The sequence below is a fragment of the Pinus tabuliformis genome, chromosome 4_1, assembly GCF_031772625.1.
Source record: "Pinus tabuliformis cultivar Carrire ecotype Pingquan chromosome 4_1, CPIR1, whole genome shotgun sequence".
Taxonomy (NCBI): Eukaryota; Viridiplantae; Streptophyta; class Pinopsida; order Pinales; family Pinaceae; genus Pinus; species Pinus tabuliformis.
The window spans coordinates 665,712,443-665,726,223 of NC_142303.1; positions in this window are offsets into that span (position 1 = coordinate 665,712,443).

Genomic DNA, 13,781 nt, shown 5'->3' on the forward strand with positions numbered 1-13,781 from the left:
AAAGAGTCGCCTTCACTAAGTGGGCCCGCAGGCTATTTTTGGCGCAAGTCTATTTTTAGACTATGTCTATTTTTAGACATATGGATCATGTCTATGTTTATGGATGATTGATCAAGTTGGGAAAAAATAGATGGACTTCTATTTTTGATGAAAGTGTGAGTGATCACAGTGTGAGTGATCAAAGTCTATTTTTAGACTGGCTGTCAAAAATAGAAAAGTCAAATATTATTATCTCACAATAATATTTGGAATATAAACTTGATCTTATTCTCTTGGAGCACTTTAGTTTGAGCTACAGAGGTGGCACATGCAGCTGTCAGAAGGAAATACGCTTTTCTTATGAGTCAGTTGAGTTGTTGCATGCATGACTTCAGTTAGAACTCAAGTGAGTTGAGTTTAGTGGACTGGAGGTACAGTTGATGGAGTTGTGTTCAGTTTGACTTAGTTAAACTAGTTGTAGTTAGTCTAACTGCAGATAGACTAATGATGAGTTGTTAAACTAATTATTAACTCATAATACAACTAAAGAATACATCAGTTAACTCAGTTGCATGTTAGTGCATGTTCAGTTCAACAGGGAAAAGTGGTAGAGAATCAGATTGCTATCAGTTGTGACTATAGTTGTGCATCAGATCTTGCACAATCAAGGGATTGAGTATGCCAATGAGTTTGCTCACGTATTTGGCCCACATTTTAGCCTTTGCTCACGTCCACAAAGAGTGAGTGACTATTTTGCAGGTGAAAAACGAGTTTGGGAAGCTATTCTCATCAGTTCTTGAGCAGGTATTGAGCAGTGGAGGCAGGCAAGCAGTGGAATAGATTTGGAGATCAAATCTAAGCTGTATTGTGTGTAACAGGTGGAGCTGGTACTGGATTGCTTGTGATAAACATTGCACTTTGTAATGTTACATGATTCAATCAATATAATATACAAATAGTTGGGGTTTTTAGCGAGATGCTTTCCCCGGGATACATACTGTATTTATGAGTTTGATTGATGCTTCTATGTATGCCTGTGAATGTTTTTGCTTCTGTAAATTGATGATCAACGTAGAGGAGATTATGTATTATACATGTTCCGCTTATAATTGTATGATCAGGATAGTCTCTGTGAATATGTGTTAAATTATTCAAAATTTCTACATGGTATCAGAGCTAGATGATTTGTAGAAAAAGTTTCTACATGGTATCATAAGCTTCTTGATTTGTAGAAGAGATTTTTACAGGATATCAAGCGAGGATTGATCATCAGATCTACTATTCAGAAAGTGTTTACAATTTATTTCTTCAGGCAGAGTCTGTAATCGGGCCAGGTAGCCTTTGGATTCATCCTTCTTTTGGAAGGTGAGATATCTGGTGAATGCCCATACAGTCAATCTCTGTACGAGAAATATTGTGTTCTCACGAATTCTAGATCGGAAGCGGTTGAGTTTTGAGCTGGTGGAATTTGAATTTAGTTCCAAAGCAAGAGATAAAACTCAAAAACATTCAGTGTGAGAATGGAGACAGTATGCCCAGGTAACTCACGAAGTTCATCCAATGCCGGGATGAGCTGGGAAGTGTGGGGGTGACTATCGGATGAGGATGGTGAGTCTAGCACTCCTTGACCTTCCTAAGAGTTGGCATAGCTACAAGGACTCGGTGGATGGAAGGGAGAAACTGCCAGGATGGGAGAGACTTTGGTCGGATCTTATGCAGGAGGAGATTAGACGGAGCACCAGAGACGGTTCTTCATCCATGCAGGATGAGGAGAACTGTGCCTTAGCGAGTAACGTGAAGAAGGGGAAGGAGAAGGTTTCTCTTTCCGAATCTTGTTCTTCCAATGATGGGAAGAAGGTTGACAAATCGAAAGTGCGATGCTTTCATTGTCATGATGGAGACTTGGTGGTTGAGAGGGAGCGTATATTACCTCTCAACATGCAGAGCCAGAAGAAGTCTGAGATGATTGTGGATGAGCCACGATTGGTGCAGCAGCTTCAGGAGATTGTGGAGGAGCCACAACAGGGGAAGCTGAGAGGAGATCGAGTAGAGACATCTACTCATCCAGAGACCTCCAGTAGGGGGAAACTTCGAGCAAGGTGGGCTGAGGGATCACATGCAGCCATACCTCCAGGTAGGAGGTGGGGTGATGTGGATTGATTGTCCCAAGGAGGAGGGGCAGGATCCTTGAGGTACCCAACCTCTTGGATGGGACCTTGCTACGGGAGCCCCGATGTGTAGTAGTAGGAACTGACTGATTGGGTAGAGACAGATGTGGATGGAGCGGCAGAGAGAGCGACAGTGCAGGGAATCCCAGGACAGCGCATAGCTAGCAGGCTGTAGCAATGCGAGAGGCACAAGTGTTTTGCACAGTGCTAGGTGGCACAGAGAGGTGTGCAATGGTGCAAGATGCATGGAGATGTTGCAGTAGCGCAGATGTCAGAGAGGGAGCACTTGTTAGCAACAGGTAGAGCTTCAGCATCAGAGGATGTTCTATCCCAACAGGGAGGTCAGTTGGGAGGTGCAGTGCGGATGCAATGCTGGGAGATAGAACCAGCAGCAGCATGGATGCAGTCAGAGATCAAAGTGACAGAGGCTAGAGCAGTCAGATACTGAAGAGCACAGAGATGCAGAGTTTCAGTCGACAGAGGCAATAGCAGTCAGAGACTTTGATGACAGAGCAAGTGGACCGGCCAGATGTGTTGCATGGAGAACATTCCAGAGTTACAGGATCAGGTTTGAGAGGAAGCCTTTCTTGTTGAGAGGGAGTGTTGAAAAGTGTGCAACAAGAAATTCTTGTTGAGATTGCAACAAGATGATGGAGCTTAGTGAAAAGAGTCGCCTTCACTAAGTGGGCCCGCAGGCTATTTTTGGCGCAAGTCTATTTTTAGACTATGTCTATTTTTAGACATATGGATCATGTCTATGTTTATGGATGATTGATCAAGTTGGGAAAAAATATATGGACTTCTATTTTTGATGAAAGTGTGAGTGATCACAGTGTGAGTGATCAAAGTCTATTTTTAGACTGGCTGTCAAAAATAGAAAAGTCAAATATTATTATCTCACAATAATATTTGGACTATAAACTTGATCTTATTCTCTTGGAGCACTTCAGTTTGAGCTACAGAGGTGGCACATGCAGCTGTCAGAAGGAAATATGCTTTTCTTATGAGTCAGTTGAGTTGTTGCATGCATGACTTCAGTTAGAACTCAAGTGAGTTGAGTTTAGTGGACTGGAGGTACAGTTGATGGAGTTGTGTTCAGTTTGACTTAGTTAAACTAGTTGTAGTTAGTCTAACTGCAGATAGAATAATGATGAGTTGTTAAACTAATTATTAACTCATAATACAACTAAAGAATACATCAGTTAACTCAGTTTCATGTCAGTGCATGTTCAGTTCAACAGGCGCAAGTGGTAGAGAATCAGATTGCTATCAGTTGTGACTATAGTTGTGCATCAGATCTTGCACAATCAAGGGATTGAGTATGCCAATGAGTTTGCTCACGTATTTGGCCCACATTTTAGCCTTTTCTCACGTCCAAAAAGATTGAGTGACTATTTTGCAGGTGAAAAACGAGTTTGGGAAGCTATTCTCATCAGTTCTTGAGGAGGTATTGAGCAGTGGAGGCAGGCAAGCAGTGGAATAGATTTGGAGATCAAATCTGAGCTGTATTGTGTGTAATAGGTGGAGTTGGTTCTGGATTGCTTGTGATAAGCATTTTACTTTGTAATGTTACATGATTCAATCAATATAATATACAGATAGTTGGGGTTTTTAGCGAGATGCTTTCCCCGGGATACATACTGTGTTTATGAGTTTGATTGATGCTCCTATGTATGCCTGTGAATGTTTTTGCTTCTGTAAATTGATGATCAACGTAGAGGAGATTATGTATTATACATGTTCCGCTTATAATTGTATGATCAGGATAATCTCTGTGAATATGTGTTAAATTATTCAAAATTTCTACACATCCTTGGAGAACTTTAGCATTGGAGAAAGGAAAGCAAATGAAAGACAAGCAAGGAAGGTTGGATCAAGCAGCTTCAGTAGGAGGATTTTGCAGGTAATAGGTTGCATGTGTGGTTTCCTTGCTGAGGTGTGAATGCATGGTACATGCATTTGTTCATTTGGTTCATTTGTTGTGGTTGGCATGGGTTTTGCCTAGTTTGATAGTGGTTTTCAACCTTTTCTATCCATTTCCTAAATAACCATGGTGTGATGGGATTCATTTATTGGTTGAGCTTTGGAATACTGAAAGTTTTTGGAACTGGGTGAGGTGGTCTCATGAAAATTTCCAAGGGTTGGGGGTGGAGATGGTTTTCTCTGGGAAGCCCTTGTTAGGTAGATGGAGACAAACAAACTCCTCAGGTAATGGTGAAGAAATTATGAGGTATCCAAGCTTGTTTTGGCTTGATGATCTCTTGACTAGTTTTGGAGAGCTCGCAGTAGCCTAAGGGTGGAGGTGGTTTAATCTCTGGGAAGCCCTGGTTTTTTATGTCTTGATATCCCACATTCATGCTTAGAATATGGCACATGGGTGATTGGTTGAAATAAATATTTTCTTCAGCTCAATCTATGGTCGGGTGGTACGTGGAAGTCCCTGACTTTGTTGGCTTTTGCACAAGTTAATAAGTGATATTTTCCTATTGTAATCAATGAGCACTTGTGCTTGTTATAACTATGATTTGATGGTTATTCTCTCATGGTTAATAATCTGGTTATATGTTGGTTATAATCATGGATTTGTAATGTGCTCTAGCTATGACTTGTTCAGGATCTAATAATTATATGAATGGCTGATGAATGCATGTACTAACAATTGTTACTATGGCTAATAAGAGAGGGCATTAGACCTTCCTAATGATTATCAGATGGACCACAAAACCTTATGATCATATATGAATTCATGACGTGTAATTCTTATGTTAGCCATGTGTTTGACAAAATTAGGCATGTTTTTAATTAGTTCTTGTTCAAGTTTTGTATGAATGGCTTTGTCATTATGTAATTTATCATTCTAAGAAGTTATGGGCAGTTTTGGGTAGGGTTTGGAGCCTAGCCTAGAAAATTGGATTAGATCTTGGGACTGCACCCTCTGAAATGGAGGATATGGGTTGCAACTGCATGGAGGCAGTGTTGTGCATGTAGTTGGAGGGTCATAATTGCACCCATTTAGGCTTATGCATGCATTTGGGGTGTTAGGTTAGAGAAAAATAGCTTCATCTCAGGGCTTGGTCATTTGGGGTGGTTCTTTGGTCCCAGAGTGTCTTGTAAGCCTTGAGGGACGTCTGAAAGTTTTGAGTTGTCGACCCAAGATCCATAACTAAAGCTCGGAGATCAGGTCATGTCATAGTCGTGCTCTGCTTCAAATTTACCTGGAGGGCTTGAAAAAGTTGGTAAATGTGGGCTGATGATGTTACAGATTGGTATCAGAGCATGGTTCAAATACTTGGACTAGATGGGCTAGATGCATGTTGTTATGCCTACATTGTCATGGTTATGGTTACCATGCATGAGGTCAATGTATGCAGTTAGTATCATCATGCATGATGTAGACATATTGATATGATCATATGTATGTATGTATCATGCTAATTTGGATTGATTTTATAGATGATATAACTTCCCCTAAACTTCACTAACGTATGTTGATTATGCTTATATTTGGTTATCTGATATGATATGTTTGCAGGAAGAAGATAAAAGATGACAAGAATAATGGTAGATTACAGTTCATGTGACTCTCCTTATAGATCAGTTGAGCAACATGGGGAAGAGAACTCTCTTGACATAACAAATACCTTGAGAAGTCTAAAGGAAAAAATTAGAAGCTGCAAGGTAGATAATGGCAGGATCATTCAGTCACAAGAAAGACTTGCTAAGGCATAGGAAAGGCAAGTAGAATTCAATGCAGTTATCCTTCATAGGTTATCATATTTGCAAAGATAGGGACAACCACAGATCAGTTATGAGCAGGAGGAAAGGACTAATGTAAGATATGGTAGCAGGACTCATGGAGGAAACATGTTGGGCAAGGATGACACAATCAAAGGTGGTAGGTTCTTGGATACACTTGACAAGATAGGTAGTAGTTATGAGTTCTATTCTAGTTCTTGTTTATACAGGTATCATGGTCATCATTGCTATCATATTTACAAGAGGAGTGAGTGGGGATATTTGTGAGATGAGTCCAAGAAATCCAATTTTCCTATATTTGATGGAGAGTTGAAGATACTTGGTCTAAAGGTATAGTTTCTTGGATACAAAAGTTGGGAAATAAAAAAACTTGTGGGAAGACTATTAGCACCAAATGCCTCCATCAGAGAGAGAGAGAGAGAATGTGATCTCTAAATTGTTATGGTCATTCCACAATAACAATTCATTGCTACATATCTCACAAATATTTACAATCTATTACTACGTAGTGCTTTGCTAGAGATTTGGATTTAATGTTAATTTCTCAATGCATAAAATAAGAAAATAACTGAAACTTAAATGAAATAAGTATTTTATGTGGTTCTTTTGTTGTTATGGCATGGGTTTTTCCAGCTGTGACAATGTTTTCAGCCTAGCCTTTCCATTTCTGGCTAGCCATCGTGTGATGGGGTTCTCATGTTTTGGTTGAGCTAGATTGTCGGATGGATTTGAAGCTGAGTGAGCTAGTATTTCTACACTTGACTCAATTATGAGATAAGCATCTAATGTAGTATTTTTTAGTAATTTTTTAATTATTTTTTAGAAGTTAGGGCTAATGTCAATATAACGAAGTTAGTATATATATATATATATATATATATATATATATATATATATATATATATATATATATATAGATATCTACATTATTGATGTGTTAAACTAGAATAAGAACATATTTGATCCTTTTTGGACGCTTGATAAATCTCGAATTAAGATAGATCTATTGCGTGGCTATTCTTGTTCAGACTCAGTGACAGAGCATTTGAATGTGTTTAATACTATGGTAAGCCAGCTAGCATCTGTTGATATTAAAATTTCAGTTGAAGATAAGTGCATCAGTTTGTTGTGTTCTCTACCAGATTCGTGGGATAGTCTAGTTATTGTAATAGGTAGCAATGCAACTACCTTGTATTTTGATGAAATAGTTTCATCCTTTCTGACGGAGGAGATGAGATGGAAAAATATGGAGAGCCAGAATGGTGATGCCTTTTCTGTACGAGGACGGTCCCAGAACAAAAACAAAAATAAGTCATCGAGTGGGAGGTCCAAATCTAGAGGGAGATCTAAACCTCCAAGAAAACCTGTAAAGGTGGTGTGTTGGAAATGTGGAAAGGAAGGGCACTTCAAAAGGGATTGTAAATCTAAAGCTCCTGATAAAGGAAAGGGATCTGATGATGCTACTTATACAGAGGCGAAAACCACCTCAGATGAAGGTGGGGATGTGTACTTGGCTTCTTCAAGTACACATGTAGATCATTAGGCATGTTTGATTGACTCAGGTGCATCCTTTCACTTCACTCCCAATAGAGAGTGGTTCTGCGAGTATGAGAAATATGATGGTGGTGATGTCTTCTTGGGGGATGACAGGAAGGCTAGAATCATTGGTTGCAGAAAAGTAAAGTTGAAGTTGCAAGGTGGAAGGGTTAGAACACTTCCGGGTGTTCTAAATATTCTTACATTAGCCAGAAATCCGACTTCTATAAGCAAGTTGGATGATGCAGGTGTAAAAACAGTGTTTGAGAAGGATACCTGCAAGATGGTTCAGGGAGCATTGGTATTGATGCGGGGAGTTCGGATTGGAACTCTGTACAAGCTATAAGGTAGCACTGCTATTGATGGGTGTAATAGTTCTGTGGTTTCTGAAAGTGGAGTAGAAAATCTAGTGGTCTCTAGAAAGAAGACCATGCCATGGCATCAAAGGTTTAGACATATTGGAGAAAAGGGCCTTCAAATACTTCATGGTAAAGGTATGGTAGAAGGTATGAGTAATAGCTCTCTGGATTTTGATTTCTATGAAAATTGTGTATATGGGAAGCAAAATTGGGTGAGTTTCCCCTCTGGTAGTAAGAGGGCGAAACAGATATTAGAACTTATGCACAATGATGTGTTTGGACCTATGAAGGTTCATCACTGGGTAAGTCTGTGTACTATCTATCATATATAGATGACTTCTCAAGGAATACATGGATACATTTCCTTAGGAAGAAATCTGAAGTCTTTGACAAGTTTAAAGAATTTAAGGCTCTGGTGGAAAACCAGACAGAGAAGAAGATAAAGGTGTTGAGGATAGATAATGGTGGAGAGTTTTGCAGTAAGGAATTTGAAGAATTCTCTAAGAAGTGTCCTATAGCACGGAAAAAGACTACTCCATATACACCTCAGCAAAATGGAGTTGTAGAAAGAATGAATAAGATGTTGATGGAAAGGGCAAGAAGCATCCTTAGTGGTGCCGGGTTAGGACAGGAATTCTGGGCAGAGGCAATGGATACTGCATGTTACCTGGTCAACAGGCCACCTTCATCAGCGTTGGAGGATAAGAATCCACAAGAGGTATGGACTGGTAAGAAACCCTCTCTTTCACATCTAAGGGTATTTGGATGTGATGCATATGTACATGTGCCAAAGGAGAAACGAACCAAGTTGGAGAGTAAATATGAAAAGTGCATATTTATTGGGTATAAGGATGGTTTAAAGGGTTTTAAGCTTTGGAACCCAGTCACACGGAAGGTTGTGTACAACCAAGATGTGGTGTTCAAAGAGCTGAAAGATGTTATTAAACATGAAGTCAAACGAAAGGAACCTAAGAAGATAGAGTTTGAGCTAAAGGGGAAGAATCAGACTCTACAACAGAGGAGGAATCAGAAGATGAAGAGCCACAAACTTCGGCGGTGAGAAGATCAGTTCGAGATGAAGGCAGCGTGAAAGGTATAGTCCATCTGTTTTTTGTTCAAATTTTGCTTTATCTATTACTGACGATGATCCTAGAACTGTGAAAGAAGCAGTAGATTCAGAGGATGGAAAACTCTGGAAAGAGGCCATGGTTGATGAAATGGCATCTTTGCAAAAAAATGAGGCTTGGGATCTGGTGGAGTTGTCGGGTGGAAGGAAACCCATTAGCAAGAAATGGGTGTTCAAAAAGAAGACAAATGTAGAAGGAAAAGTGGAGAACTACAAAGCTCGGTTAGTAGCAATTGGTTATTCCCAAGTGCCAGGAAATGATTTTGGTGATATTTTTTCTCCTATTGCCAAGGTAACTTCTATTAGATTACTTTTATCTGTTGCTGCTGATTTTGATTTTGAGGTAGAACAGATGGATGTGAAGACAACATTTCTTCACAGGGATCTGGAAGAGGAAATCTACATGAACCAACCTGAAGGCTTTATAGTGAATGGTAAGAAAGAACTGGTATGCAAGTTAAAGAAGTCTCTGTATGGGTTAAAATAGTCACCAAGGATGTGGTATCTGAAATTTGATACATTTATATGGGGACTTGGCTTCACCAGAAGCAAAGCAGATCACTGTGTGTATTTTAAATTAATTAGTGACCGTGTTATTTATCTGGTCTTGTATGTGGATGCTATGTTGGTGGTTGGAAATGACAAAGAAATTATCCAGGGTTTGAAGACCCAATTGTCCTCCAAATTTGACATGAAAGATCTTGGTGCTGCAAACTATATTTTAGGCATGGAAATTAAAAGAGATGAGGCAAAGAGGAAGATTTGGTTAAACTAGGGGAAGTATGTTGAGACAATACTGCAGAGGTTTAATATGCATAATAGTAAATTAGTAAAGGTTCCTATTCTTGTAGGTGTGAGGTTATCTGCTGAACAATGTCCCAAGACACAAGAAGAGGAAGAGGACATGTCCCATGTTCCATATGCAAGTGCAGTTGGTAGCTTGATGTATGCAATGGTCTGTACTAGGCCAGATATTGCACATGCAGTGGGAGTATTGAGCAGGTTTATGTCAAAACCAGGAAAGAACCATTGGATAGTAGTGAAGCGGGTTTTCAAGTATTTGCATGGCACTAGTGATTATGGTCTATGCTACCAAGGAAGACCAAGATTGGACAGAGCGTTGGATATTCATGGCTTTGTTAATGCAGACTAGGCTGGAGATGTAGATCAGAGAAGATCTACAAGTGGGTATGTGCTTAACCTATTTGGAGGTGCAGTCAGTTGGATGAGTAAGGAACAATCTGTAGTGGCACTATCAACTACAGAGGTAGAATACATGGCAGCCACTCATGCAAGCAAGGAAGCAGTTTGATTGCAGAGATTGTGTTCAAGTATGGGGTTAGTACAAGAAGCTATAAGGATAGACTATGAAAACCAAAGTGCAATTTTCTTGGCAAAGAACCCTGCATATCATTCAAAGACAAAGCATATTGATGTTCAGTATCACTTTGTGAGGGATATGATAGAAGAAAAAAAGGTGTTGCTGGTAAAGGTGGACACTTTGAAGAATACTGTAGATGCATTGACAAAATCTGTGAGCTTGAGAAGTTCTCTTGGTGAAGAGAGACAATGGGCATTTCAGGGTTGGGAAAATGACTAAGCTCTCTTGTGGCCCTCTGTGGAAAGAAAACAACAAGTGGGAGAATGTTGGGTGGTGTTATATTCTTTCCATGTAGTTAATAGGGGGTTTCAAGGGCACCTATAACCCCACTTTATTGCCCCAGAAAATTTTGGTTTTGGACCCTATGTTAGGTTGGACGGACCCACCTACGGTTTTGTGCATGATTTTCACACATGTTTTTTGGACGAGATGGTTTGGTCCATGGTATTGGACGTGATGGTTTTATGTCCATGGTATTGGACGCTTCGGCATGTATAAATATGCATTGTAACATTGAAAGGAACATAATGAAAAATCAAGCTAGTAGTCCCAGTTTTGGGATCCAGGGGAAAATATCTGTGTATATGTGTTTTATGTGTTATGAACTCACATTGTTTATTTTCTATGTTTTAGAATTCGCATGCAGGTAATTTCTGTATGGGGTTAAAACCTACACAGCAGTGATGAAGAATTTCAAAAAAATGAAGTGTCACGGTGTCCACTTAGTCCTAATCCTATGGACTATGAGAGCAGCAGTGATGAAGAGCGTGATGAAAAATTTCAAAAGAATGGAGTGTCACGGTGTCCTCTTAGTCCTAATCCTATGGACTATGAGAGAAGTAGTGATGAAGGACAGGATGAAGCACTTAGTGATAATCCTAATCACTATAAAGGTAGTAGTGACAAATGACATGATGTAGCATTTCAGTAAGTAAATAGTCACATTTTTGACATAGTCCTAATTCTATGGACTATGAGAGCAACACTAACAATGCACACGAGGAAGAATATCCAATAAACATAGAGTCAAATTTTCCATTTAGTCCCAATTCTAAGGATTATGACAGTAGCACTGAAGAAGGGGAAGATGAAGAATATCCTACAAGTCAGTATTTGAAAATCACAATTGATCATAGTGTTGATAACATCCCTCTTAATGCTGATGAAAATGCTAATACAAATGATGGTCCAATGATGGAGATGTTGCCAATAAATATTGTATCAAGGAGTAGGAGCAGACCTTTTCGTATCAATGCAAGATGTTATAGTTATACAAGGGGTAGATCAGAATATTTAATGAGAAGAAGTTCTATCAGCACTCTCATTTCAAATGAATGTTGTCAAAAATATTTCTTGAAACACATGGATTTCAAATCTGCATTAGAGAAAAGGAAAAGATATTTGTCAATGAATAAAAGCATGCAAAATTCATATTTAGTTGGGTGCATGCAATCTACATTGTCAGGTTATGATTATGATATTGGTTCTTTATTTATCTGTAGAAAGGCTTTCAAAATGTTTCATTCAACTAGGAATTTCGTCTCTCAAGAATCCAAGAAAATTTGGAAAAGGATCCCATATTTTATTCAGAAGTACGTCATAAACGACAGTTTGGACCATTATCAAATTCTGCAATTTCATGGATGAAAGATTTCTTTTCAAAGCATGGAGAGTGTATGCCAAATAGAGAGACAATACATATTCTAAATAAATTTTCAAGACGAGAAATCTACAACTTATACAAAGAATATGCAGAAGGTGTTGAGGGACATGGTTGGTTTATTAGATATTAATATTTTGTGAAGGTATGGAAGAAAGAATTCAACGATGTCTATATTCCTTCGAAGACAAGGATGGGGATTTGTAGTATATGTGCTTCTCTTAAATAAAAAAGGGACAAATGTGAAGGGTAAGAAAGAGGTAATCATTCATAACTTTAACTTTTAAAATTGTATAGTCATCAACTATGAAAACATATTTCTTAATGACTTTCTTTCATATTGTGTAGATTCAATTGTCAAAGAACTTCAGGAGCATTGTGAACAACAAAAAAGTGAAAGGAAAAAGTTGTACAAGCATCGAAAGAAGTGTTATGAAAATCCAAATAAATATTTGGGTTTGATAATTGATGGTATGGACTAGAAGAAAACACTTTTACCACATTTTGTTCGCACACTTAAAAATTTACAAGAGGAAAATTTTATTCAGTATCAATTGATTGGTTGTATGGTCTTCAATGGGAAAATGTTGCCAAGGGTGTACTTAATAGCTCCAAATATTTATAATGATGAAAATCTGACAATAACCATAATTCATGATGTGCTTTCTCATTGGTTTGGTAATCTTCCTGAAGTTTTGTATCTTCAATTGGACAACACTTGCTGTGAAAACAAAAATCAAGTTGTTTTTGGATATCTAAACATGCTTGTTGAATTGAGAAATTTTCAGAAGGCAAATTTGGTTTCCTTCATGTTGGGCACACTCATGACCATATTGATCATATGTTCAGTCATTTTTCAGTCACATTGAGTAGGAAGGAAGTTGGGAGATTTCCATCATTAATTGAATGTATTAAGAAATAATACATGCTAGAGCCTACTTTTGATGTGTTGGAAGAAACTGCTGACATGCGAAGGTTTATCCGGGGATCGCATGGTGAGGAGAAATGCATTGAACAACTTAATGGCATTAGCTTCCAACATCAATTTCATATCAAAAAAATTGGTGGGAAAACACTAATATGGGGCAAGAAGTATTCAACTATTGTAAAATGGGCACCATCATCAGGTTTGGAATTTTCGAAGTTGATTCCAGATCGTCCAATATTTGCATCAAAAATATTGTTATTACAATCAGCTGGTGAAGTTCATAATGCACACAAACAAAAATTTAGAGATATAAATTATTCTGATTGCCTAGAAGAAATTAAAAAATGTATTAGATATACATATGAGTAATTTGACATTGTTGATTCAGTTTGGTGGGAGTCATTTTTCAATAATCAAAGTGATATCATTTCAACAACAAAAAATGAAGATATACTTTTGAAAAATCCATTTATTTGGCCACAAAATGTGTCAAATGAACATGAGGAAATAAACATTGTTGAACAACAACAATTTCTAGGTATTATTAATTCTTCACATGCAGAGGAAAGAGAGATGTATATTGGTTCCAAAAGATCTCGTGCACAACGTGAAGCCATGGAAGACCTTTACAGGGGTTCAGTACAGGATATTAAGGGGGGTTGCATGATCGTAGTGCTAGTAGATGGAGATCCCAATGGCTATCCATTCTGAGTTGCTAAGGTTATAAAGGTCTTCACAGAAAATGAAGATGTTACAGGTGTTGAAGTACATTGGTATGCCACAATTACACACCCATTCAATGGTGTGTATAAGCCAGAGATGGTAGTTGATAAAAAGAAAGGCAGAAACAGAAAACGAAAAGGCGCAAATATAAATCGCTACCGCACA